This window comes from Macrobrachium rosenbergii, chromosome 28, assembly GCF_040412425.1.
Source record: "Macrobrachium rosenbergii isolate ZJJX-2024 chromosome 28, ASM4041242v1, whole genome shotgun sequence".
NCBI classification, from domain to species: domain Eukaryota; kingdom Metazoa; phylum Arthropoda; class Malacostraca; order Decapoda; family Palaemonidae; genus Macrobrachium; species Macrobrachium rosenbergii.
This window is the reverse complement of record NC_089768.1, coordinates 212,342-239,314: the sequence shown is the minus strand read 5'-3', so window position 1 is coordinate 239,314 and position 26,973 is coordinate 212,342. Positions and strand designations below refer to the sequence as shown.

General features: G+C 41.4%; 1 protein-coding gene across 1 annotated transcript in view; it reads right to left on the bottom strand.

Annotated features, from left to right (window-relative positions):
* Positions 1-5,464: 5,464 nt before the first annotated feature.
* The window catches only part of LOC136853964 (mitochondrial ribosome-associated GTPase 1), a 194,012-nt gene continuing 172,503 nt past the window's right edge, over positions 5,465-26,973 (bottom strand). Inside the window, exon 6 of the mRNA XM_067129862.1 lies at positions 5,465-6,369. The gene's annotated coding sequence lies outside the window, so the exon portion shown is untranslated. The remainder of the gene's footprint in view (positions 6,370-26,973) is intronic.

Sequence of the window (26,973 nt, the reverse complement as noted above, 5' to 3'; positions counted from 1 at the left end):
ATACAAAGAAATATATCATCATATATGAGACTCTTGGACTCAAACACGGGAACAGATTCCTAGGGTTCAAGAGCCTCCTCACACGCCAAGATGGTCTCAAGTCGAGGGGGATTTTCTCTAATACAGTAATTTACTTAAACAACTTGTCAAAGAAATTGGTCTGTAATTGTTGACATTACTGGGATCCTTTCCAGGTTTGGGGACAGGAATAATTATAGCTTTACGCCATTCATCAGTACATAAATTTTGAAATCATAAGTGATTACAAACCTATAATAAGTATGACTTTGCCAAAGGTGCTAATTGGCAGATCATTTCAAAACAAGTATAGTTACCTCCAGGGACAGATTTACTGCTGTTCAAGAGAGCAAATTCCAACATTTCCATATTAAATTTTCTATTATAATATATATTTTCCATTGTCTCAACATTTATTGTTAATAATTCTATACTGTTTTTCTTAGTGAAGAATTGTTCATCTAAATTTTTATCACTGCTTACTATTGCTAAGTTTTCTCCTATTATATTACTTATTTCTTTCCGATCAAGTATTCCTTTCCCATCTTTTGATGTCATGTCAAGGTGGTTTAGCATGGGTACCATTTATTTTCCTGAAATTTTCCCATAGTTTTTGTATGGGAGTATTATTTGAGAGATCTGACATATTTCCTCCATGAAATGATTCTTCCTTGAATTACTTTTCTAATAATATAGTCTGCTTTTGTAAACTGACTTCTTACAACAGTGATGTTTTATTTATTTTACTGAACTTTCTATTCAAGTTATCTAATCCTCTTCCAATTTGGTGTTTTATTTTTATTAATAATTCTGTTCTTCAGTTTTTCAGACCACCATGGAACTTTGAGCTTTGTTGCATGAGATTTTGATTTTGGTATTGTTTTATCAGCAGCATTTTTAATGAAATCAATAAGAAACCTATTTGTTTCATTATGATCTTCTATATGCTCAGATGGTGGAATATTCCTAGTGTGAAATTCGCTATCAATCTGCTTTATATAAATGTTATATTGAGGGACATGCTTGGTGGTATTATTTTGTAATAATGAAATTAATATTGGGAAATGATCACTGGTTTGCAAGTCATCAACTGTATTCCAATCCAATCTGTCTACAATGCTTGCTGTACATGAGTCAAGTCTACTGAGGAAAACATTCCAAGTGTTTTTGAAAAATGTGTCAATTTCTTTAATTATTGTTTTTATTCGTATTCTAATACTCGATATTTGCAGGTCAGTAAAGTTTACAGGTAATTTGTCATAACATGCTTTATGTACATGTACAGCAGTACCTAAATTTTCTTCTTCCATGCTAAGGTATATTTACCCATTGTTAATTTTGTTTTGTTGATATGTTGTCAAAATAACAACATTAGCTCGTATTCTTTTAGTAATCTTTGTATTTCTCCTTGGTGTAATCTGGTCTGTAGACCATTTATGTTCCACTGTATAAAAGAGCTATTGAAAATATGTTATGTAGCGGTCGAGTATTACGGTACTTTCTTTTTTTGTATTATCAACTTGGATTTTTTCTAATAATTTACTCACAACATTCATTTGTTTTTCTTTATAATGTACTAAGTGCCCAATGCACATGCAACTTTTTGCATGGGTACTCAAATTCGTGGTTTCTTTTTTTCTATATTTCATAAAATTTCTTATAATGTTTGATAAACCACATTTCAATATATTTTTGTTATTAATGCACAAATCAACAAAACAATTATTACATCCACATGTGTTTTCATGTACATTTCTTGTTTCATTTGCTCTCGTACCAATTACTGGTGATGGAGTAATCTTTTCTCCCTTGACACAATCACTCTTATCTATGGTATGGTTGTCTTCCAATTCTTCAGTGTTTTGGATATCTGCATCCATAGGTTTTACTAAATTTTCAGAGATAAAGGTATATTCTTAGTTTGTTTTTTCTTTTGTTCTTTCCTCATATCCTTTGTCTTTGGTTTAACTGACCCTGCTCTAATAATAGTTGGTTTTTTTGTTTTGGGCAGTGTTCTCTCCAAAGGTCTCTTTTTATCTTTAATTTCCTGTCCATCACAACTTTCCTCTGTTACTTCTGTGGTAGTATCATCTTGTGTTCCTATTTGCATAATATTTCCAATGAATCTGATAAAATGTTACCCAAATATTTTGTACTTGTTTCTTGATTTCTTGCCATTTTAGTTTTCTATGTAAAGCATTCATTTCTTCTTGAGATTTATTTTGCTGCGTTTTGTTACTTCTATTTTGTATGTACTTTTGTTTCATTATTAGTTCTTGCTATCGGGGCATATATAAGTTGCTTAGCAGGATCTTGAATTCCTCTCACTTTCAATTCTAATTTAGCCTCTTTTATAGACGTCCCTGTTCTTTCTTGTAGCATTTTCAATTCCGTATTCTATATATAATATAGTACATGCATTCTTTGGATCTTGCATGATGATTCTGCCCACAGTTTACACACTTTGGTTCACTGTAATTCCATTGTGTGGCATGTTCTTCAGATCCACAATATGCACATACAGGTTCATTTCGACAATATTTCTATGCATCCCCATCACATTTACTTGTTTTGACACTACAGTGGCTTTGGGACACAGGGCCTTATTTCTCTGTTTTGGCCTAAGATTTTTAGTTTTTTGAGGTAGACCTTGACCCTCAAATTTTATTTTTGCGATTTTTAACATTTGCTTATTTCTTTGCTTACTCGGTATATTATATACAGTACCTCATAATCTTGGACTCAAGAGATATCTTTTTTTAAAAGAGTCTAAGAGAATACCCTTTCCGATTGGTTCGTCACTGTTCTCAGGAAGCACAAAGGTACCCTGAATACTATTCATAGTGTCAAGTTTTTTTTAATTTTTATATTTATATTATCTATTGTTGTGATAGACATATAGTCCTCGGACTGACTCTTTGTTGCAGCTTCTATAAGCCACGTCTTTTCTGCTGTTGAATGTCTGTTCAATAAGTAATTTTCCAACTTTAGGGCAGAAATTTTCAGTTCTGTTTGCAAGGTTAGAAACTTTTACCAACTTCCACTCCCAAAGAGGGAGCTGAAGTGACTCAATCTTGGGTCAAGACGATATTTACCTTTTTTTGGTTTGCTCTGTACTGCAGCATAGGGTTCCAGTGTAATTACACTAAGAGTTTTTTCAGATTTTTCTAAACAAAGGATGTCAGAGGAGGTTTCAGCGGTCATCAGCTGTGCCAAGTCAGTACCATCAAAGGCTCCAGGGTACCTGAATCCTTACAGTTACTATTCATAAAGATTAAAGTATAAAAAAAACTTACAAATAAATAAATAAATAAATAAACCTGAAAACCTTAAAAAGATATCCATCAGGTTTTCATGGAATTTATTCTTCCACCCGTGGCACAAGTGAGAACCAACTTCCACATGTCCGTGTCCCTACCCGACCTCAAGGGATGTCACAGCATGATTAGAGTGGCCCAAGTGTAAGCCAAACCCACTTGCTAGGACTGAGAGTATTACAAGAATACAATCATCCCTACCCTAATCATGTTATGCGCAAACTGGATAGAATGCTGAGAGTCCTATCCCCAAAACCAGACGCCCCTGGAATCTGTGGTCCAGCCCTAAAGAATAGTTCCACCATTGAGAGATCAATCTCATGTCCCTCAGGTCCAAACATTATCAGGTACTTGATGGTCCTATCACAGTTCCCACTATTTAGCTTCGGATATAAACCCATTCCGAGCTAAGATATCTTTTCCTATTTGTCAGGTACAATAGCAAAACTGGAAAATTCCACATAAATCCTAAAAAATATATAACGGCATATGGGACTCTTGGACTCAAATACGGGAACAAATTCCTAGGCTTCAAGAGCCCCCTCACCACATCAAGGTGGTCCCAAGTCGAGGGGGGGACCCAGCAGTGAGGGAATGGCTTGACATATTTCCCATCATTCGACCACATCGGGTACTCTAGTTTTACAAGTGGAGCAGCATACTGCCCAACTTCACGCTCCACCTAGTTGGAAGAGCAGTGAATTCTGTATCTAATACCATGCCAAAGTCGTCAATGAAAGAGGAGGAGTAAAGGAGTTACAGGTCCCAATGTTCAGTTGAATCCACAGCAGAGAGAGTAGGTGTAAAGAAGCATACACTCTCTGCAGTGGCTTCCTAAGCCCCCAACCTCATCAAGTGGTTTAGATCAGGGGGACCAGGGCACATAAGTCAGTACTATTCAACAGTTTGAGAGAATATAAAAACACTTAAATAATACAATGAAAGTTTAAGTTTCTGTACTTAAATTCACCATCCAAACCACTCTTAAGAACAAAGAGGGAAAGAAGTGTGCAGCTACAACTGAAAGGTAGATTATATACTCCTTTATATCCAGCAGGAAAGCAAACAGAATGAGATTCTAGCAATGAAAATCACATTTAATGAAGTTAAGAAGCTGCACAAACTAACTTACGCATTGTAATTGTTACCCAAATCAAATGACATATACATAACCATAAAAAAAGTCTGTAAAAACCTCATTTCCCACCTAGCATTGCCCACTCTGCTTTGTGCCAAAGAGGGCAGATCCTTAAGTAAGAATGTACAAGCTATGCTTCTTTTTCTCTCTCTCTTCCTTGTTTATAACATGGAGGCTATCTGCATACCTTTACATTAGATCATGAAATGAATCTGCCTTTATCCACAGGTTCTCAATCAAAGGGTAACATATATTTAGGTTATAATACAGCAACATCTGAACTGTAAAGGGTTCTCTCTAGTATGAGATGGTACCTAAGTAGAAGACCCAAGACGTCTCGCCCGTGGCTAACATGGCCTGTACTAAACATTACAAGAGCAGTAAACTTAGAGGATTGTACTTTGTGTGTGACATCATAAATTTTCGTAAAGTAGAGTCTGATGCTAAAAAGTTTCCAGGGGGTTTACTGTACATTAACAAAAGAAATTTTGAAGCTTTTCCTATGCTATCTGTGCTAGGTCTCATGATATTTGACATGAGTAAAACAGCATCTTTAAACACTAAACTCACTATGTCAGATGATACACCTGTAAAATATCAGCCACTACTTAAGTGTAAAGTAAAAGACAAAACGAATCCATTGGGGGGAGTATCAAGTTAACACAAGATTTGTGCATATAATAATAGGAAAAATTTAAGAGCTTTTCCACAACTAACTTGGCTAGGTCTGCTGACATTTGACATGAGTAATACAGCATCTTTAAACATTAGATACATCTGTAAAATGTCACCCAGTACTTTAGCACAGAGTGAAAAAATAAAGAATCCATTGGGGAAAGTACTAGGTTAACACAGGGTGCATGCATACAACACCAGAAGAAATGTTGAAACTTTTCCTGTGCTAACTAAGCTAGGTCTGCTGATATTTGACAGAAGTGATACAACATCTTCAAAAACTAAAAAAATACAGTGTGTCAGATGATACCAATTAAAATGTCAACAGTACTTTATTTCGGAGTAAAAGAAATAAAAAAAGAATCCCTTGGGGGCAGTGTCAGGTTAATACAGAATGTATGCATACAGAGATATCACAAAGGAAGCACATTATGTTTGTCCCTACTGCACAGTACAGTACATAAATACCCACACAAAATAACTAATTGCCACAGGACAATCACAACACTGTACAAGTTAAGTAGTAATAACTGAGAATGCTCCATAAAGAGCAATCAGAAAGATCCTACGCCTTCTTCACTTATGCACTGACTTCTAAATAGCAACTATTCCTTGCTGGATGATTCAGATTAGGCTGGCTTATCCTACCATAGGCCTTTGTCCTCAGGCGGCCTGTAAGATGGTCAGGTGTGAAAGAGCAAGAGACCTGGTGTGGAACTGCAGACTCTGTCTAACCAACAAAAATGCACCTATTCCTAGCTGTCTATCCATGTTAATTAAAGGGGTCAATTTACCGTTTCCTACTCTCTTTGATATCAAACAATGGTACCTAGCAAAATTCTTCATTTCATTGCAATTAATTCTTAGCTTAAAGTGCCTCATTGTCTTGAACTGTTCCTCATTCTAACCCACATAACCCCTACAAGGAGTTAGATGGTCTTGCAGGCGTGATACTCAAAAATTCCAATAATTAATTTTCACCAATAAGGAAACGTAATACAGTTTTTGTTCACAATTTGATTTGTATTTTACCATCTTTATGAAGTCTTTACGTAGTGAGTATAATTTATGACTATGAGTGAATATGATTTTTGTGGGTGAGACCATCTCACATATTTACAGGAAGTTGTCTGCTTACAGATTTCAAAGTAGCTCTACAAGATGCTTTCATCTCTTCTAATTTCCATGTCAAAAATGCTTCTTTGTGAAGAACCTTCATATCTGTAAAACAAGAAATTAGGATTATTCACGTAACTATGAACTCCTCTTAATACTAATGTTGTAATGCATGAAAAAACTTCTGAGGTAAAATTAATTTTTCTATACAAAGCCACTTCAGTTTTTTGTAATCAGGCTAAACTCAAGGTCTTAAAATGCCCAGAACATCTATAGATTCCTATGTCTCCAACAGTTAACTTCACTTTTTTGTGTTATCTGGGCTGATAGCTGTGAGAAAATAGTGCGACTGGGAAGCAAAAACTTTGACTTGTAAGTAATGGACTGTTCAAAAGATGTCTTAAAAAAATGAACTGGTTCCATCCATCACAAATCCATTACTGTACTTACAATTAGTCACCACAGCAATTCAGGTGGGATGGATTGAACTCTTGAACACCCCACAACTGAATGACTGATCCATTAGACAATGAGATTAGCATATACTGTGTTATTATTACTGTTATTAAAATAGTTTTATCAGACCACTGAGCTGATTATCTAACTCTCACAGGGCTGGCCTGAAGGATTCATTTGTACCTACATTTCTTAATTTTTTATATTTTGTCAATTAAGTTACAATTTTTCAAAAAATTTATAAGTGGATTAATTGCAAATGTTGAAGATTTTGACAAAATATCACCGATGGATTTATTTCCAAAACTTGTTAGTCACTGATGATTATACTTTGGACATTCACAAAGTAAATGTTTAATTGTAACACTACTTTACGTTCAAAGCATTCAGGAGTATGGTTTTCTGGGTCATTCATTAGATGTCCGTGTGTTTGACAATTATTATTACTGTACAGTATTATTGTTAAAACAGTTTAACAAGACCGCTGAGCTCACTATCAGCTTTCATAGGGCTGGCCTGAAGGATTTGGATGAAATGCCAGGTCTAGGTCAGAGGCCTTAGCACTGGGACCAAATAGTCATTCGGAATGGTAATGAATGAATGACAATGAAATTAAAAACTGCGAAAAGGCACATGCTCTCATACTTCAACATACTCACACAATAAAGGGATTTTGACAAAGGAAAAATCTATTTCTGAGGGAGGCCCTGTGTCACCTGGTGAAATTCCCATCAAGCACGAATTTCTAGGTATAGATATTGCTAAATATACCAGAGAAAAAAGCTATCAGGAATGCTGGGGTTACTACCCCCAGATCGAACATCTATTATGAAATAGACGTCGGTATAGATAAGGGTGAGTGATTGTTGTCACTGCCACAGGACTGCACTCTGTAGACATCCCAATGACAAAACCCCGGAACGTGAGGAGCCGATCTAACGCCCGCACTCACCTACCCGCCAACCGACGACCCCAGCGCCATCTGTACTCATTCCAGGCTAGCACCCCCCACAAGCTTGGTATGCCTATTCGGGGGGGGGGAAACCTAGATTCTGGGAGGGTCACCGGGTGACACAGGGCCTCCCTCAGAAATAGATTTTTCCTTTGTCAAAATCCATTTTCTGAGCTCGTCCCTGTGTCAGCCGGTGAAATCATGACAGAGAATCATACTAAGCTTTGGTGAAAGTCTAAAAGGAACAAACAGTTAGGTGAACATGTATAAAAACACTATTACTGAAAATAGTTTTAATTATCCCCAAAACATGATTAAATACAAAAGGTATAGACAGAGAAACTGAGTTATGACTAGGGATATAATTAATACCACAGTAAAGGACATGAGAAACAACTATGTACATAATTAATACTATGGTGGAAAGGTACCAAAACTAAATAAACGACAGAAAATTTATAAAGGTACCTCCGGACTTAAAACTAAATCACAGTAAGTATAACATGTCGCAAACTTAAAAACTAACACCGCAAGATTGTACATCATAATATCAGGAGCCAGGCTGTGAAGCATGTCTGGTCCAGGAGAAAATGGCAGGGCAAGTAAATGAGGCAGGCGGGTGGGGGGGGGGGGGAAGGATAAGGATTAAAGGTTAATTAAGGCGGAGGGACAATGCTTCCTACGGCCACTGCAGGGAACTTCAGAGCTTCCAGTGATTTCAGATAGTGGCGTTTAAACACTGATGGAGATTTCCAGCCCGTATACTTCTTAAGCTCGTCAAAATTCATATTATGAAAATAATTAGTGGAGGTAGCCACTGCTCGGATATCATGAACCTTAGGAACTGAATCCGGGTTAGCTTGCTTAATGAAGTATAGAATTTGTTGTCTGATAGCCTTTAAAGAAAGCGTTCCTAAGTGTAGCAACTGGGCATAAAGACAGGTCTTGTGGAAGAGGAACAACCTTCCAGGGGGAAGGGGGACCACCTATCCTGAGGGTCTTCATTTTTTGCTAAGAACCTTTGATCTGGGGAAAGCAGAACTTCTCCTGACGGGAGAAAATCCACATGATTCGCACCTCTAGAGAGAGCAGACAGTTCTGATATTCTGGCACCTGAAGCTAGACTAATTAGGAACAACATCTTCCTTAACAGATTCAAATAAGAACATTGATCGTTATTAGTTTCTGAGGCTAATTTTAGAACATCGTTAAGAAACCAGGAAACCGTATGTGGACGGTCGCTGGTCTCAAACAAGCGCATGCTCTGGGAATGGACGAAAAATATGAATCTGTTAAATCAATCTTGAAGCCATGCAAAAACACCTTTTCAAAGCTGATTTCGCTGTGGTAATGGTGGCGGAGCCAGACCCTTTTCAAACAGTGACCTAAAGAATGATATTGCCAAATTCGTGGTCATGACTTGAGCTTCAGATTCCTTCAAAAAGATGCCAACTTTTTTAACTGCTGAATCGTACTGTCTGAGGGTAGAATCTCTTTTATCTGATTCCAGAAACAGAGTATTAACGGGATCAATATCCGCACCTCTCTGAACGGCGAATTTCATAAAGTCCATAAAGCCAGGGCATTCAGAATTCTTGAGGAAGCTGACACAGTCCGTGTTTGTACTATTTGAGTCAGCTGTGGCCTGGGTATTTGATGACACCGGAGTTTGAGCTCCAGAAGAAGAGGGAACCAATTGCTCTTCGGCCAGTTGGGAGCTACCAGGGCCACTTGACCTTTGAATGACCTGAGCTTGTGCAACGCCTTCATCAGCAGGTTTATTGGCGGAAACAGATAGATTTTCTGCCATTTGTTCCAGTCCACTGACATTGCATCCATAGCGTGAGCTCAAGGGTCCAGGTTGGGAGCAACATAACAAGGGAGTTTGTGATTGCTCTCCGTGGCAAACAAGTCCACCTGAAGGCCCGGAACCTGACGGCGGATCCATTCGAAAGAAGCCTTGTCCAGGGACCATTCTGACTCCAGCGGAGTTGCCCTGGACAGGGAGTCTGCAATGACATTCCGGACTCCTGCTAGATGGGTAGCTGACAGGTGCCAGCCGTGTTCCTCCGCCAGGGAGAAAATGGCTATCAGCACTTGGTTTATCCGGCTCGATTTGGAACCCCCTGTTTATGCAATGTACCACTACTGCGCTGTCCAGCACCAGCCTGATATGAATCTGGTTGGTGGGGCAAAGCTTTTTCAGAGTTAGAAACACTGCCATCGCCTCCAAAATGTTTATGTGGAACTGACGGAACAGTGTGGACCATGTACCCTGTACCTTTTCTTTTGGTGAGTACCCTCCCACACAACTAAGCGTCTGTGTGGATTATTAGAGCTGGGGGAGGGAATTGAAGGGGAACTGACTTCGAAAGACCCTTGACTGTGGACCACGGCCGGAGTCTTTTCCTCAGCACCGGAGGAATTAATGACACCTTGTCCCTGAGCTTGACATTGGCTCGTCTCCGCCACACTGTTTATGTCTTTCAGTTTTGCTTTTAGGAGCAGATCTGTTACAGATGCGAACTGAAGAGAACCCAGGATTCTTTCTTGCGTTCTGCGAGAGGCTTTCCTGCCTTTGAGGAAATGCCTGGTGGCTTTGGCTATCTCTCTCCGTTTGGCTGGCTGAATAGACAGCTTGTGCGAGTCCAGATCGCACTGGATACCCAGCCACTGAAATCGAGCCTCCAGAGTTAGGCGGGACTTTGCCCTGTTTATCTGAAAGCCTAGGGATTCCAGAAACTCGATCCCTATGGCCGTAGCTCTCCGGCATTCCCAGGCGTTGGATGCCCAAATTATCCAATCGTCCAGGTATGCGGCCAGCGATATCCCCTGGGACCGTAACTGCTGCACTACCGTTTCCGCCAGCTTTGTGAAAATTCTGGGTGCTATGTTGAGCCCGAATGGCATGACCCTGAACGAGTAGGCTTGTTTCCCCAGTCTGAAACCTAGGAAGGAGAGAAGTTCGCGCAATCGGGACGTGATAGTATCGTCTGAAAGATCTATAGAGGTGGTGACGGCTCCACGAGGAAGTAGAGTCCGTACCTGCGCTGATTTGTAAGCATGCGAAATTTGTCGCATTGTATATAAAGATTGAGACGCGACAGATCCAAGATTACTCTTTGTTGACTGGAGTCTTTCTTGGGAACACTGAACAGCCAGCCTTGAAATTTCAGGTGTCTCACTTTCTTTATGGCCTCTTTTGGAGTAATTCCTCCTCGCAAAGTCCCCAGAGGTTTGGAAGACGGTTGATGAAATCTGATCAGAGGGGAGGGCCCTTGATCCAACTCCACCCCAAACCTTTGGAGACTATACTGTGGGCCCATGGACTGAAGGTCCACTGGTCCCTGAACAGGTGAAGTCTGCCGCCCACCTGATTGGTCTCACTGGGAAGGTGAAGGCTTGCCTCCTCTACCTCGGCCTCCTCTCCCCAGGAGAGGGATCGCAAGGCAGCCTTGCCTCTGAAGGAGGCTCTTGCTCTACTCCCCTTGCGTTCCTGTTAAGGCCTCCGAAACGACCCCTGGCCCTCATAGGAGGGTTATACACAGGAGACGTTTATAAGGTAGGCGCAGCAAGGGAGTGCTGAGTTGGCTGCACCAGCATGAACTGTTGAGGCTGGGCCTTCGAGGTAGAAGGCTGGCCAACTGGCGAGACAGGTACAGCTTGGACAACGGCCTGTTGGTGTTGTCCTCTGTGCCTCCTGTATCTCTTACCAGGCCTGTTTTGGGGCCCGGCAGACTCGGGGGCTTTCCTTTTGAAAGCAGGGATACCCCAGCGGGAGCGCAGACTCTGGTTAGCCCTGGTTGCCTCAGCCAGGACATTGTTGACCTCTCCTTCGGGGAAGATACTAGCCCCCCAGAAGGAGCTTTTCATGAGCTTGTTAGGCTCATGTCTTATGGTAGCGTCGGCGAAGATGTATTTGCTGCAGTTCATCCGTGCTACCATGAAGTCAAACAGGTCCGCCTGAAATCCTGCTAACAGAGACTTCGTCAGGACCTGGAAGAGTGGCTCCTCATAGTACATCACTGAGGTGGATTCCGCCAGGCACAGGGAGTTCAGTGATCGGCTCAGCCGACACCTAGTCTCAAACTCTGCTTTCAGGAGGGCTTCCGGCAGTTTGGGAAGCTGCTCACTGAATAAGGTGGATGCACAATCTGGGTCCAGCTTACCCGACATAAAAGTAGCCGGGGCATCCTTCCAGAAATCATCGTCTCCGGGGAAGATCAGTGAGGTGGGATCAGTCTCCCGGAGCTGAGGCGACGGCTTACTTTCCGTGCATGCCTGGGCGGTCGCAAGAGCCACCTTAGTCATGCAAGGGGTTGGGACTCTATCACCCAACGAGAACATCGTGAAGTTGCCCTTGAAGGGGGTCAACTTCGTGTTCTCCGCCTGCCACTCATTAAATGTGCGCAGCAATGTAGACTGCGCCTGGTAACTTGGGAAGATGACTGTCTCCTTCGGGACCTTATCCGTCCCCACCCAAGCTTCCTCCGTCAACCTGGCGTAGCCTGGGTAGGGGGGCAGCAGGTCAGGAGGAAAGAATTCCAACTCCTGAAGCCTGCGCGTGCCTAAACCCTCGATCGTTAGGGTATCTTCATGCCGGGGAGCATGAAGGGCCAAACGCCAAGGATTTCCCTTGTCAAATGGAGGGAGGGCGGAGGCATCCAGAATGGGGTAATGTACCGCCGACCCCCCGGAGCGCATGAACCCGGAGAGCATACTCTCCTGACTCTGCAACCTCTCCGTAAGCTTGTTGAGCTTAGCATCCACCTCCGAAGTAAACTTCTGCAGAAGTATACCGGCAAACTCCTCCGGATCAAAGGCAGGTTGGCGAGGAGGGCTTGCCTTAGCTGCCCTCGAACTCACTCCCTTAGCAGAGGGAGTGGCCTTGCTTGTGGAAGCCACCGGACTAGTATCCCGTGGCTTCACCGGAGGGAAAGGGGTTGCTTTGCGGGAGGTTGCGGACTTATAGCCCTTCGCCTTCCAAGACTTCTTCAACTTGGGGACAGCCGATTGCGACCTGTCCTCCAAGTAAGACGACTTTTTGGAAACCCTGAAATGAAGCGGTGGATGAAGGGGAATCAAAAAGGAGCCCGCCCCACTGCCTCACTTACCTCCCTACCTACCTCCTGGTCCTGTTCTGTATTCATCGGCTCCAGGTCAAGGTTTATGGCCGCCACTTCCTCCAACACCGCCACGTACAAATTCTCGTCCTGGGGAGGCTGGGTTTCTACCCGGATCTGCTCGATGAGAGGAGCGGCGACTTCTGATGGAACAGCCGCTGAGATCCGGGCGCCGGGGTAAAGCAGATTACGGATGTTCTCGTCCAGAACATATGGCTTCCCTGACGGAACATTCCTTCCAAAACCAGCCACCCAGGCCCGAAGAGAACCCAAGGCGTCGCTGCGGGAAGTTTGGTCGGCCTGGAAGAGAGCAGGGACTTAATGACCGAGCGCTCAGTGAAGAGATATATAAGCAATATATCAGGAACATAACGTACTTGAAACAAGTGAGGCAACCAGGTAAACTAAAGGCAGTAACTATAGGCTTACCGACTCGTCCTGGATAAGCTCGTAAAGAGCGAAGCAAACCTCACAACCGTCCGGGTGCCACACGATGAGGTCGTCCATCCGGACTGCACAGCCCGAATGGGAACGGCAGACAACGTGCCCATAGGGCTGGTGCAGCACTGCAGTGCACCCGGGCTCCTGACAACGTACTGTCTGTAAGTGGTAGACGGTATATGAACATACTTAATTTAAGGCGCGCTGGAGCAGAACCGGCGGAGATAGGGACCTTAAACTATAGCAGGTAATGGAGCATGCTAATTAATTTATACCGGACCCGCCGGAGCATTCCGGCGGGACAATAAACCAGAGCAAAACATGACACACACTAAATTAAGGAGCGCCGGAGATAGTTCGATGGAGTAGGACCTTAACCTAGGATCATGCAACTCTTAATTGTAAAATCAACTTAAAGTATAATTACTGCCAGAGTCCGGTAGTAAGTAAATGGTTAACAACATAGGATAGCAGTACACTGCTGGTCATAGTGTTCCGGCGCGGACCCCTCCGAGATCCCGTGCCTCCGTCACTTGGTTACAGCGGGAAGGGCGGGGTAAATCATTACCCCCAGTTATTATACAGCTAGAGAACTAGGTGTGATTAAGGCCAACCTACTGAAAACCAAAACCACCGGAGTGGTAACGGTAAGAAGGCAACGGGAGGACTGGGGACGGCGGAGCGGAACCAGCTAGGATGTGTTTAAACCCTGAAGGTGATCAAAGTTCAGCCTGACCCAGAGGAGAGCGAACCAACGAAACACTAGCCGAGCGGTTGACACTAGAACGGAGGCCAAGAGGGTGGGTGACTCTCAACTGGGAACCGGACTAGTCCCCCGAGGGGTGACGATCGAAGAGACCGACGTCCCACACGCGGGGAGATGACACACCACTAGCAAAGTCAGGGAGGCAGTAATTAGAAGGTGGAATCGAGAGTTATGTTCAAGTGGACGGGGGACACCCCCATACACTGACTGTAACTCGCAACGGGGCGTCGAAACAGACGTATCGACTTCCTACACGCAGGGAGACTCATGACACTCACCAAAAGTACTAGGGGAGGATAGGATAATAGCACTAGTCTAAAGCAACGCCAAACTCTCACCCTCCTCTGAAGGCACAGCCCAGACAGTAAAAGGGAGGAGAGAGGAGAGGAAGAGGGGTGGAAGGGAGAGAAATTCCCGTAACGCAGTCCAACCAACAACCGACACACAGGGCAGAAGGGCAATGCATAAAGAAGATCCCCCTTTTATTTTTCCTCTCTCCCTCATTAGAGGGAGGAGGGGATGGGGGCTTCAGATGCCCTAGCAAACCCGAAAACGAGCGGTAAGGCAGATGGAACAACAAACAGGAACTCCCTCGACCAGCCTACCCCTCCCTCCCCCGCTCAAGCGACATAGTCGGGAGAGATGGGAGCTAAGACAATGCCAAAGCCTAACCTGAATAACCTAACCCACCGATTGGAGTGAGAGGGCTAGGCTAGGATCCCCAATTTCTGATAAGTACTGCTAAAGTTAACCAATAACAACATACACGTAATATGATCGAATATACAAAAATATAAGAACTTGTGCTAAGTGTATAGCCTAACCGAGCGAGGCGAACAGGAGGTAGGCAGCCAACTGGCTGCTCTTGACGCCGAGCCCTGACCACAATAAATCCAAAATTATCCATGTCATCCATTACACTACAAATCAGAGAAACTGACAAAAGAAAGCACCACCTTGGAGGGGGAATCTACTCGCGCGAGAGCCTGGTATAAGCTATGAATTAATTGTAAGAACCAAAATAAGGGGAGGAAGCCTCCGTGAGGAATGACGCTAATCAAGGTACCAGGTATCGCCCGACATAGATAAACGCCTCCAAAAGGAACTTCTTGAAGGGGAATTACGAAACATGAATAAAATTGTAAACGACCGAGAGAAACCCCTGCAGAAACGAGCTGTAAGGGTGTACCTCAAGGTCATCATGGTAGAGGCGGCGAACGCCGGGGAGCGCCCGATATATGACCCTGTAAATATTAACTTACGGGCCAATAACAGCCTCACTGATAATAAAACCCCACAAGAAGATGGTACTTAACTTCATAACGGTGAAACTGCTTGAAGACATGGTTAATCCAAGCAAATATGGTAAAAAAACCAGCACAAGAAAAAAGCCTTCTTAAGGGAAAAACGTGCTAGAATGGAAAGAGTACAGATGGCGCTGGGGTCGTCGGTTGGTGGGCAAGTGAGTGCGGGCGTTAGATCGGCTCCTCACGTTCCGGGGTTTTGTCATTGGGATGTCTACAGAGTGCAGTCCTGTGGCAGTGACAACAATCACTCACCCTTATCTATACCGACGTCTATTTCATAATAGATATTCGATCTGGGGGTAGTAACCCCAGCATTCCTGACAGTTTTTTTCTCTGGTATATTTAGCAATATCTATACCTAGAAATTCGTGCTTGATGGGAATTTCACCAGCTGACACAGGGACGAGCTCAGAAAATACATTTATGCTCATGTTTCCATATATACTCACTAAAAAGGTATATTAAAATTCAGAATAAGCTGAGTAAAATTTTAAAATTTAGTTGTTTTAAAGTTCATTGGATGCCCTAACAGTTTTCATATTTTTAATATTTACTTACTTTCATATTTTATCAATTAAATCACAGCTCCTCATGAACATTAAAATTGGTATTGCTGAAAATGTAGAAGATTCTCACAAAATTTCCTTCTCTGACATTCACGCAATACATGCTTGACTGTTACCAACACTTTGCACTCTGGGCATTCGGAAGAGCCACAAGGGCTGTTCATTAAGTGTCCATGTGTCGAACGAGTATGGCCTATTCAAAGACGCGTCAGAATTACTTGTGTGTGTGTGTGTCTCTCTCTCTGATATGATGAACTCCATTTTCCAACACTGGATTTTATCTGTTTTAATTGATTATTTTCAGGTTCTTCAATCCATATACAGTATTTTGCCATTTACTTACAATGATTGTTTTTATATATCTTATATAGTCACTAATAAGGATGTTTATATTAGCTCTTGTCATGTGGACCGCTTCTTTAGCTGCTTTATCAGCCTCTTCATTTTCTTTAATCCCTACATGGGCAGGGATTTCCCTTATTATACAATTTATGGAGTGAAAACTTAATTTGTTGTACAATATTACATTTTGGATTGTAACTTTCAATGGCTTCTATAGCACTTCTGGAGTTGCTATAAATCACAAAATTATTAAATGAGGCTTCTTCAATTATTTTTATGGCTGATGCTATTGCACATAAATCAGCTGTAAATACTGAGGCATTATCAGGTAGAAGGAACTGATATATTTTGTCTTGGGGCACTGCAGCATACCCCACTCTGTATTGAGACTAAGATCCGTTGGTGTATATTGCGTAATGTGGACCTTTTCAAATTATATGTTCTACTGCATGTTGTCTATGGTGTTCTGAGGCACATGAGTAACTCTCTGATAAATATTTTAAGTGTGTACAAATTTTCATTTTATTCATATTCCAAGGAGGAGGTAATATTACTATTGAATGTATACAGTATCTGTATATTTAAATTCAGTAACTGGAACAATCTTCTACATCTAATTGGAAAGGTGGTAAATTATTGTTAGTAAATACATCTCTTAATCCAAATAATTTTTCGTCTGGAGAATCACTCGTCTGAATTCTCGGGCACTCTTCCTTGTTATGAACTCTCTATGGAGAGAGAGAGAGAGAGGTAGTTCACCAGTTTCAGCTTGTAACGATGATTTTGGTGATGATCTAAAGGCTTCTGAACATATTCTAAGGCACTGCATTATGAACTGAGTCTACCATTTTCAGCATTGCATCTGATGCTGAGTCAAGTCATATATTTCGCTTCCATAATCAACGATAGACAGCACTGTTGCTTTGTACAGTAAGGTAAGGATATGTCTATCGGCTCCCCAAGTAGTGTTTGATAGTTTTTTAGTTAGATTTAATGCTCTTTTACATTTTCATTTCATGTACGTTATGTGGGCTTTCCAGTTCAAGTAAGTATCATATACTAATCCTAAAAATTTTGCTGTTTGGCCAATTGGTAAGGTTTCTGATTTTTGAAATCTATTTCCTCACCCTTTTTCCACTTTTTATCTTTATAAAACATTACTGCTTTAGTCTTTTTTATGGATAATTTAAAGCCTACAGATGAGGCCCATTCATCTATTTTTATTGTGCTTTTATGAATGATTTGTTCAGCATGTTGCATATGGCAAAATCATCCATATACAAGTTACTTTCGATTCCAATAAGTAGATTATTATTGAAGTCATTTATTGCTAAAGTAAACAGTGTGCCACTAAGGACGATTCCTTGTGGAACACCATTTTCAAGTGGAAATGTAATTGACAGTACATCACCAATTCTCACTTGAAAAGTGCGATTTGTGAAAAAGTTTTCAATAAACCTGGGGATATGTCCATGGATGCTGTTTTTATGTAACGTTTCTAGTATTGCATATCTCCATGTAGTATCATATGCCTTTTCAGTGTCAAAGAAGATGGCTATAGCAATTTTTTGTTCAAATCCTCTTCGTATATGGTCTTCTAAGTTAGATCAAGAATCCAATGTAGATCTGTTACATTGTGACCAAAATTGAGTGGGAGTCAAACTTTTATTTTCTCGAATGTGCCATGTTAGTCGACCATTTACCGTTTTCTCTGGTAATTTGAATAAACAACTTGATAAAGAGCTTGGTCTGTAATTATTTACATTACTGGGATCCTTTCCAGGTTTGGGGATAGGGATAATTATAGCTTTACGACATTCATCAGGAAATAAATTTTGAAGCCATATGTGATTATGAAATTCTAATAAGTATGATTTTGCCAAAGGTGCTAAGTAGCAGATCATTTAAAAACAAATATTGTCACCTCCAGGGGAATATTTAATTCAACTCTTCCATATTAAACTTTCTATTATAATATATATCTCCTATAGTTTCAAATTTTATTGTTATTAATTCTAAACTGTTTTTATTTATGCGGAAGTGTTCATCTAAATTTTTATGACTGCTTACTTTTGCTAAGTTTTCTCCTATTACATTACTCATTTCTTTTGGCTCAAGTACAATATGGCATTGTCTAGGTGGTTTAACAAGGGAACCATATATTTTCCTGAATTTTTCCCGTATTTTTTGTATGGGAGTATTATTAGAGAAATCTGATACACATTTCCTCTACAAATTGATTCTTCCTTGAATGACTTCTTTTTTAAACTTTGCTGATAATTTTTTATATAGAGCTTTCAAAGTATCAGTCTACAATAATAATATAGTTAGTTTTTGTAAATTTTCTTTTAATATCTGTACTGTTTTATAAATTTTACTGAACTTTCTATCCAAATTATCTAATCGTCTTCCAGTTTGGTGTTTTATTTTAATTAATTCTGTTAGTTTTTCAGACCACCATGGGACTGAGTTTTTTTGGATGAGATTTTGATTTTGGTATTGTTTTATCAGCAGCATTTTTAATGAAATTAACAAGAAATCTATGTTTCATTATGATCTTGTACATACTCAAATGGTGGGATATTCCTAGTGTGGAATTCATATAGTTCCCAATCTGCTTTATAAATGTTATATTGAGAGACATGCTTGGCAGGATTATACTTGTTGTACACAGTTGAATCTACTAAAGAAAACATTCCATGTGTTTTTGAAAAATATGTGCTGATTTCGTTTTAATTTATACAGCACATATCCTTTGAATCTAAGAATTCTTTTCTTTTACTTTCCTTTATATCTGAGTGTGTACAGTTACAGTCACGCAATGGGTTGTGAGCATTAAAATCACCTACTATTAATGTAGGTTCTTTGGCATTGTTAAATAATTCTTTAAGTTTGTCAACGTCGTAATTTTTATTAGGCTGGTTGTATAAATTATAAATTACATAATTATCGTTTTTATTCGTATTCTATACTCAATATTTGCAGGTCAGTAAAGTTTACAGGTACATACTTTGTAATGTACATATATAGCAGTACCTACATTTCTTTCTTCCTCTCTAGATGTAGATGCTAAGGTATATTTACCTACTGTTGTTTTGTTGATATGTTGTAAACATAATATCATTGGTGCATATTCTTTTAGTAATAATCTTTGTATTTCTCCTGGTGTAATCTGGTCTATGGACCATTATGTTCCATTGTATAATATAACTATTGAAAATATTATGCTATAGCGGTAGAGTTTTACTTTCTTTTTTTTGTATTATCAACTCGAATTTTTCTAATAAATTACTCACAACATTCATTTGTTTTTCTTTATAAAATACTAAGTGCTCAATGCACATGCAACCTTTTTCATGGGTACTCAAATCCATGGTTTCTTTTTTTCTATATTTCATAACATTACTTATAATGTTTGTTAAACCATCTTTTGTTTTGTTTTTGTTACTACTGCATAATTCAATGAAACATTCTGTTTTTGTTACCACTGCATAATTCAATGAAACAATCATTACATCCACATGTATTATCATGTATATTTCTTTCTGGATTTGTTCTTGTACCAATTACTGGAGATGGAGTAATCTCTTCTCCCTTGACATAATTATTGTTATCATTGGTTCTCTTTCACTTCTTCAGTGTTTTAGATATCTGCCTTTAAATGTTTAACTATTATTTTAAGAGATAAAGGCATATTCTTAGCTTCTTATTGTTTATGCTCTTTCATCATATCCTTTATCTTTGGTTTAACCAAAGTTTCTCTAATAACAGTTGGTTTCTTCGTTTTGGGTGGTGTTCTCCCCAGAGGTCTTTTTTTGTCTTTAATTTCCAGTCCATCATGACCCTCCTCTGTTACCTCCTTATTAGCATCCTCCTGGTTCCTATTTGCAATAATATTTCGAATGAATTGGATGAAATATTATCCTTCTCATTTGTACCCGTTTCTTTATTCTTTACCATTTTAGTTTTTATTTCTAAAGCATCAATTGCTTCTTGAGATTTACTTTTCTGTGCTCCGTTATTTCTATCTGTACTGTACAGTATGCTCTTTTGTTTCATTATTGGCTTTTATTATTGAAAAATATGTACGTTTCTTAGTGGATCTTGAATCCCTCTCACTTTCAATTCTAATTTAGCTTTCTTTACAGACATTCCAGTTCTTTCTTGTAATATTTTTAACTCTGAGTATATAGTACATACATTCCTTGGATCTTGCATGGTGGTCCTGCCCACAGTTTATACACTATCATTCACTGCACCTCCATTGTGTGGCATGTTCTTCAGATCCACAATACATGCACAATGGTTCGTTTCAACGAAATGTTTTTGTATGTCCATGTTTACTACAATTTTGACACTGTAGCGGATTTGGGACATATAGCCTTACTTCTCTGGTTTGGCCTAAAATTGTTATTTTCTGAGGTAGATCTTGACCTTCAACTTTTATTTTTGCAATTTCAAATATTTGTTTATTCATCTGTTTACTTGGTAGATCATATAGTTCACAATCCTGTACTTTTGGGTATCTCTTTTTAAGTGAGTCTAATAGTATTTTCTTTTCAACTGGCTCATTATTATTCTCAGGAGGTACAATGGTACCCTGAATACTGTTCGCAGTAACATGTTTTTTTATTTTTATATTTATGTTATCTACATTTTTATTGATAATCTTCAGACTGACTTTTTGTTGTAGCTTCTATAGGCCATGTCTTTTCTTTTATCTGTCTAAACAACATTTCAGTCGTTGAATGTCTGCTCAATAAATAATTTTCCAACTTGACTGCCGATAGTTTTTGGTCAGTTTCTAAGGCTGACCAACTTCCACTCCCTAAGATGGAATCGAAGTGAGTCAAGGTTGGGTCAACACGATATTTAATTTTTTTTAGGTTTACTCTGTACTTGGAGCCAAGGGTTCCAGAGCAATTACAGTAGAATGATGTTTCTTGGATTTTTCTAAGCAGGGGTTGTCAGAGGTTGCCGAGACAGACCATCAAAGGGTGCACGGGTACACAAATCTTTATTTTTACTTATCATAAAGATTTGAGGAAAAATAAATCAAACCTGGAAACTTAAAAAGATATCATTAGCCTTTCATGAAGTTTATTCTTCCACCAATGGTGCAACTGAGAACTGATTCCCAAATGTCCACATCCCTACTACCCCATAGGGGATGGCACAACATGATTAGAGTTGCCCAAGTGTAAGCCAAACCCGCTTGCTAGGACCGAAGGTATTATGAGAATACTATCATCCCTACCCTGATCACGTTATGGACAAACCGGATAGAATGCAGAGAGCCCTATCCCCAAAACCAAATCCCCTTGGAATCCGTGTCCCAGCCCTAAAGAATAGTTCCACCTTTGAGCTATCAATCTGATAACTCTCAGACCCAAACATTATCGGGCAGTTGATGGTCCTACCGCAGTTCCCACTGCAGTATTTAGCTTCGGATATAAACCCAATCCCAGCAATGATATCTTTTCCTACTTAACAGTGCCAATAAATTTTAGCAAAAGTGGAAAATTCCACAAAAATTAATCCAAAGAAATATATAATCATATATGAGACTCTTGGACTCAAACCTGGGAACGGATTCCTGGGGTTCAAGAGCCCCCCTCACCACATCAAGGTGGTCCCACATCAAAGGGGTGTAGTGGTTTTGGAACATACGGTCTCAGTTCACTGCCTTAGTCCATGATTTTAATTTTTAAGGGTAATTCATGGCCTTCAAATTTTATCTTTGCTATTCTCAGTGTTTTTCCATTACTCTGTCTACTGGCTATGTTGTGTATTTCACAATCTTGTACACTGTTGTACTTTTTTTAAGGGAATCCAGCAATATATTCTTTTCTATTGGTTGTTTATCACCATCAGGGAGTACTTGTACACTTGTTCATATTTTCGTGTTTTTTTTATATGTACCTTTATATTATCAATATTTTTTATAGTTAAGTAATTTTCTGATTGATTTTTCATTGCGGTTTCTATCAACCACATCTGGTCTTTTATATGTCTGAATCACATTTCAGTCGTTGAATGTCGATTCAACAGGAAGTTTTCTAATTTCAATGCCGATATTTTCTTCTGTGTTTCTAAAGTCAGGCATCTTGACCAATTTCCACTTCCAAAGAGGGAGTCGAAGTGGGTCAAGGTTGGGTCAAGATATTTACTTTTATTTGGTTTGCTTTGCACTGGAGTATAGGGTTCCAGTGTAATTACAGTAAGATTTCTTTTGTATTTTTCCAGGGAATGGTTGTCAGAGGGGGTATAAGAGGTGTGAAATAATGGGCAGGTGGACATGTACTGCTAGTTTATTGGAAAAGCAGGCCACTTATAAAGCGGCATGCGGATGTCATACAAAGGCATACAATAGGATACAGGTGACCCGAGGTCAATTCTTAAAGTGACACAGACAGGTGAATACAAATAACATGAAAAGTTAAATTACAAGAATTGACACAATCATACTCTGACACATGTACAAAGTAAACAGGCATAAATAAATCAGTAATAGATACGCATTTACATAGATAAAAATGTGGCTGTTTAGCGTGCCCCAGGCTTGTAGGAAGGCACAGTAGAAAATGGGAGGTTCACCATAGAAAACCCGTTGAGCGGAGACTTTACAATACTCCCCGCCCCAAGACGTGGGTAACGTCTGATCAAAGCAGGTATCTGCTGGGCCGTTGGGGAGAGTCGCAGCTCTGCGAGGATAGCTGGGGGGTGTGGTCACGCAACTTTCTTTTGGGTTGGGCTGGCTGCTGGGGCGACGGTCTCTGCGGAGGGCGCTGTGTGGTATCGTCGACCATTTCCTCCAACAGGGAGGGCTTGAGGCGGTCAACAGACACCCAGTTGTCCTTCCCGTGCATGGCTAGCCGGAATGCTTTGGTGTTCTGCTCCAGCACGCGGAAGGGCCCCTTGTAGGGCCTGGTTAAGGGTGGGTGGATGGTGTCGTTCCTGACGAAGACGTGGGTGGTGGAGGACAGGCCAGGAGGCGTGAAAGGTGCCGACCTATCGGTATACAGTAAACCCCCCAGGATTCGCGTTCTCATGATTCACAGACTCACGCATTCGCGGGTTTCTCTGTGGAACATAATTCGCAGAAAATTCACCCATTTGCGGTATTTTTCACTGAGAAATATTCACTAATTACTGTATTTTCATATAATTTTCATGAATAAATGCACTTTTTGTGATAAAACTTCTAAAATACTCAGGTATAAGCATTTTTACAGGGTTTTTCTTGTGTTTAAACTATCAAAATGGGCAGTTCTAAGTGTTTTTAGAGGGGTTTTAAGTACAGGCAGTCCCGGTTTCGAAGCGGTTCGACTTACGGCGTTCGAGGTTACTGACGCTTTTCAAATATATTCATCAGAAATTATTTCCTGGCTTACAGGGCGCATGTTCGGGTTACGACGTTAATCTGGACACCCGATCCGACCGGAAGAAATATGGCCCCAAAATGGCAGAATAATCATAATTTGAAGGCTTTTTTTGATGTAAAACTCAATAATAATGCAGTTTACATCGTTTTCAATGCACCCAGAGCATTAAAAGTAAGGTTTTCTTATGATTTTTGACGATTTTAAACGATGTTATATATCACTGACGATTTTGGGTTCTGACGGGCGAAGAACGGAACCCCGTCGTAAATGGGGACCGCCTGTATTTGCAGATTTCAGCTATTTGTGGGGGTGTGGTACGCTGGCAGGGGCGAACTTCCCAACCATGTCACGGAGCCTCTGGACTGGCAGGCTGTGGCGATCTCCCGTGATGAGTTTGCCCAAGACTACGAGGGGCTCCCTGTAGACTTTCTCTGCTGCGGATGGGTCACCGTTGGCTCTGGGGGCGGTCCTCAGCCCGAGGAGGACCCAAGGCAACTGGTATTTCCAATCCTCGGTGGTGCAGCAGGCCATGAGGGACGCCTTCAGGGGCCTTTGGAATGTTTCCACCAATCCGTTGGCCGTGGGGTTGTAAGTAGTGGTGGTGTGGTGTGTGGTGGTGTGGTGAGAGGTCCCCAGCAGGCGTGCCAGGGAGGACCACAGCTTGGACAGGAAAGCAGGGCCCCTGTCGGTGGTTATGTGGTCCGGGACACTGAACCGGCTGATCCAACTGGAGAGGAGGGCCTTGGCGCACGCACTGGCGCTGGCTTCTTGCATGGGCGTCACTTCAGGTGGAGCGGTCGACGATTGTCAGGAGATACCTGGCCCTGCCTGATGGGGAAAGGCGGTCTACCACGTCTACATGGATGTGTCTGAACCGCCTCCCTGGCTGGGGAAACTTGCCCACCCCCGACTTGGTGTGCTGCCCCACCTTGCTGGTCTGGCACCGGATGCACTGTCTCACCAAGGCCGTCGTGTCCTTCCGCATACCGTGCCAGACGAACTTCTCTGCCAACAGCTCGGCCGTCTCCTGCCGGGGGGGGTGGGACAGCCCGTGGATGTCGTCGAACACCATACGGCAGTGGGAGGTGGGTACCAGGGGGCGGGGTTGGCCGGTGCTTACGTCACTCAGCAGTGTTGGCCCCCCAGGGGCGAGGGGCACGTCCTTCCACTTGAGCAACGTGATGGCGGTGTGGTAGGCTGGAACTTCTGGGTCGGTGGCCTGCTCCCGGGGCGAGGTCCTCGTAGTCAATCCCGAGCTGTACTGCATTGAGCTCGATCCTCGAGAGGGCGTCCGCTACAGGGTTCCTCCTGCCGGGGAGGTACTTGATTGTGCAGGTGAACTTCACGATGGCCAGATTGTGAAGGGCGTACCCTCCAGGAGGAACTTGAAGTGACGTACCGCCCGATACACTGCGCAGAGTTCCCTGTCGAAGGTGCTGTAGCAGGAATCCGCGGGGCTGAACTTCCTGCTGAAAAAGGCGATGGGCTGGGGGCTCTGCATCAAGAACAATTGACCTAGGGTCACCTGTATCCTATTGTATGCCTTTGTATGACGTCCGCACGCCGCTTTATAAGCAGCCTGCTTTCCCAGTAAACTAGCAGTACATGTCCACCTGCTCATTATTTCGCACCCCTTATAGTGGTGACCCCGGAGTGACACAGGACAGGTAAATAAAAATACCATGAAAAGTTAAATTACAAGAATTGACACAATAATACTCTGACATGTACAAAGTAAACAGGCATAAATAAATCAGTAATAGATACGTATTTACATAGATAAAAAAGGGATTTTGACAAAGGAAAAATCTATTTCTGAGGAAGGTCCCGTGTCACCCGGTGAAATTCCATTACAGCACGAATTTCTAGGTATAACCTTGCTAGATATACCAGAGAAAAAGAGCTTTCAGGAAAGCTGGGGTTACTACCCCCAGTCGGCGTCTTCTAGGAAGACGTCGGTATAAGGAAGGGTGAGTGAATACCACTACCACGGAAACCTACTCGAAAGATCTCTCCTATCAAAACCCCGGAACAGAGCGGTGAGCCGTTACAGCTCCCACACCAAACACCCGCCAGGACGGCGACACCAGCGCCACCTACCTCATTCCATGCTAGCACTAACCCCAGACTTGGCATGTGCAAGAGGGGGGGGGAGAGTACTAGGTGATTCAGGGAGGGTCACCGGGTGACACGGGACCTTCCTCAGAAATAGATTTTTCCTTTGTCAAAATCCCTTTTCTGAGTCCAGTCCCGTGTCAGCCGGTGAAATCGTGATAGAGAATCATGCCAAGGCTGCAAGTACCAGGAAAAAGAAATGGGGGGTAATCTGAAGAAAAAGGCAAAAGTTTACCAAAACAAATTTTAATTAAGCAATCTCTTTCGTGAGCAAGAATACTAAGACTAAGGCATATTAAATCTAAGGCACATCAAAAAACTTAATACTATGAAACGTGGGGAGGTCCCCGACACAACGGAGAAGAGGCCCCAAAAAATCTTAAAATTACTTGAGCAAAGTGAAACATGAAAAGCGCACAAAATAACTGTAAATATAACCTTAATACTATACACATAAACTTATTCTAAACACGTAAGAGAAAAAATCAATGAGCATTAACATATACATATATCTGGGGTACGTGGAGCCAAATAAAAACTGTCCAGTACCCCATAAGAAAAACAATCATGGCATATCAGATTACACTTTTTCCAATAACAGGTACAAGAAACATCAATATGAGGAGCCAGGCAGTGAGGTATAATCAACCAGGAGAATAAGCAGAAAAGTAAATGAGGCAGGCGGGCGGGGGGGAAAAGGAAAGGACAAGGATATGATTAATTAAGGTGGGGAGATGACACTTCCCACAGCTATGGTAGAAAATTTCAGGGCTTCGAGCGATTTTAAATAGTGGCGTTTAAACACTAGAGGTGATTTCCAACCCGTGTATTTAGATAAGTTCTGAGAAGTCCATATTATGAAAGTAATTAATGGAAGTAGCAACTGCTCGAATATCATGAACCTTGGGAACTGAATCTGGGTTGGCCTGTTTAATGAAATAAAGAATTTGTTGTCTTATAGCATTTAGTGAAAGAGTACCACCTTTCTCCCTGATAAAAAGAGGACCCGACTTACACTGTGGAGTTCTTAAAAGGTAAGATTTAAGTGTATAAACTGGACATAAAGACTGGTCTTGAGGAAGGGCACCACCTTCCAAGGAGACCACCTGTCTTGTGGGTCTTCGTTCTTAGCTAAAAATCTAGGGTCAGGGAAAGGAGGACCTCTCCAGACGGGAGGAAGTTCACATAATTATCACCTCTAGTGAGAGCCGACAGCTCTGAGATTCTAGCACCTGAAGCCAAGCTAATCAAAAATA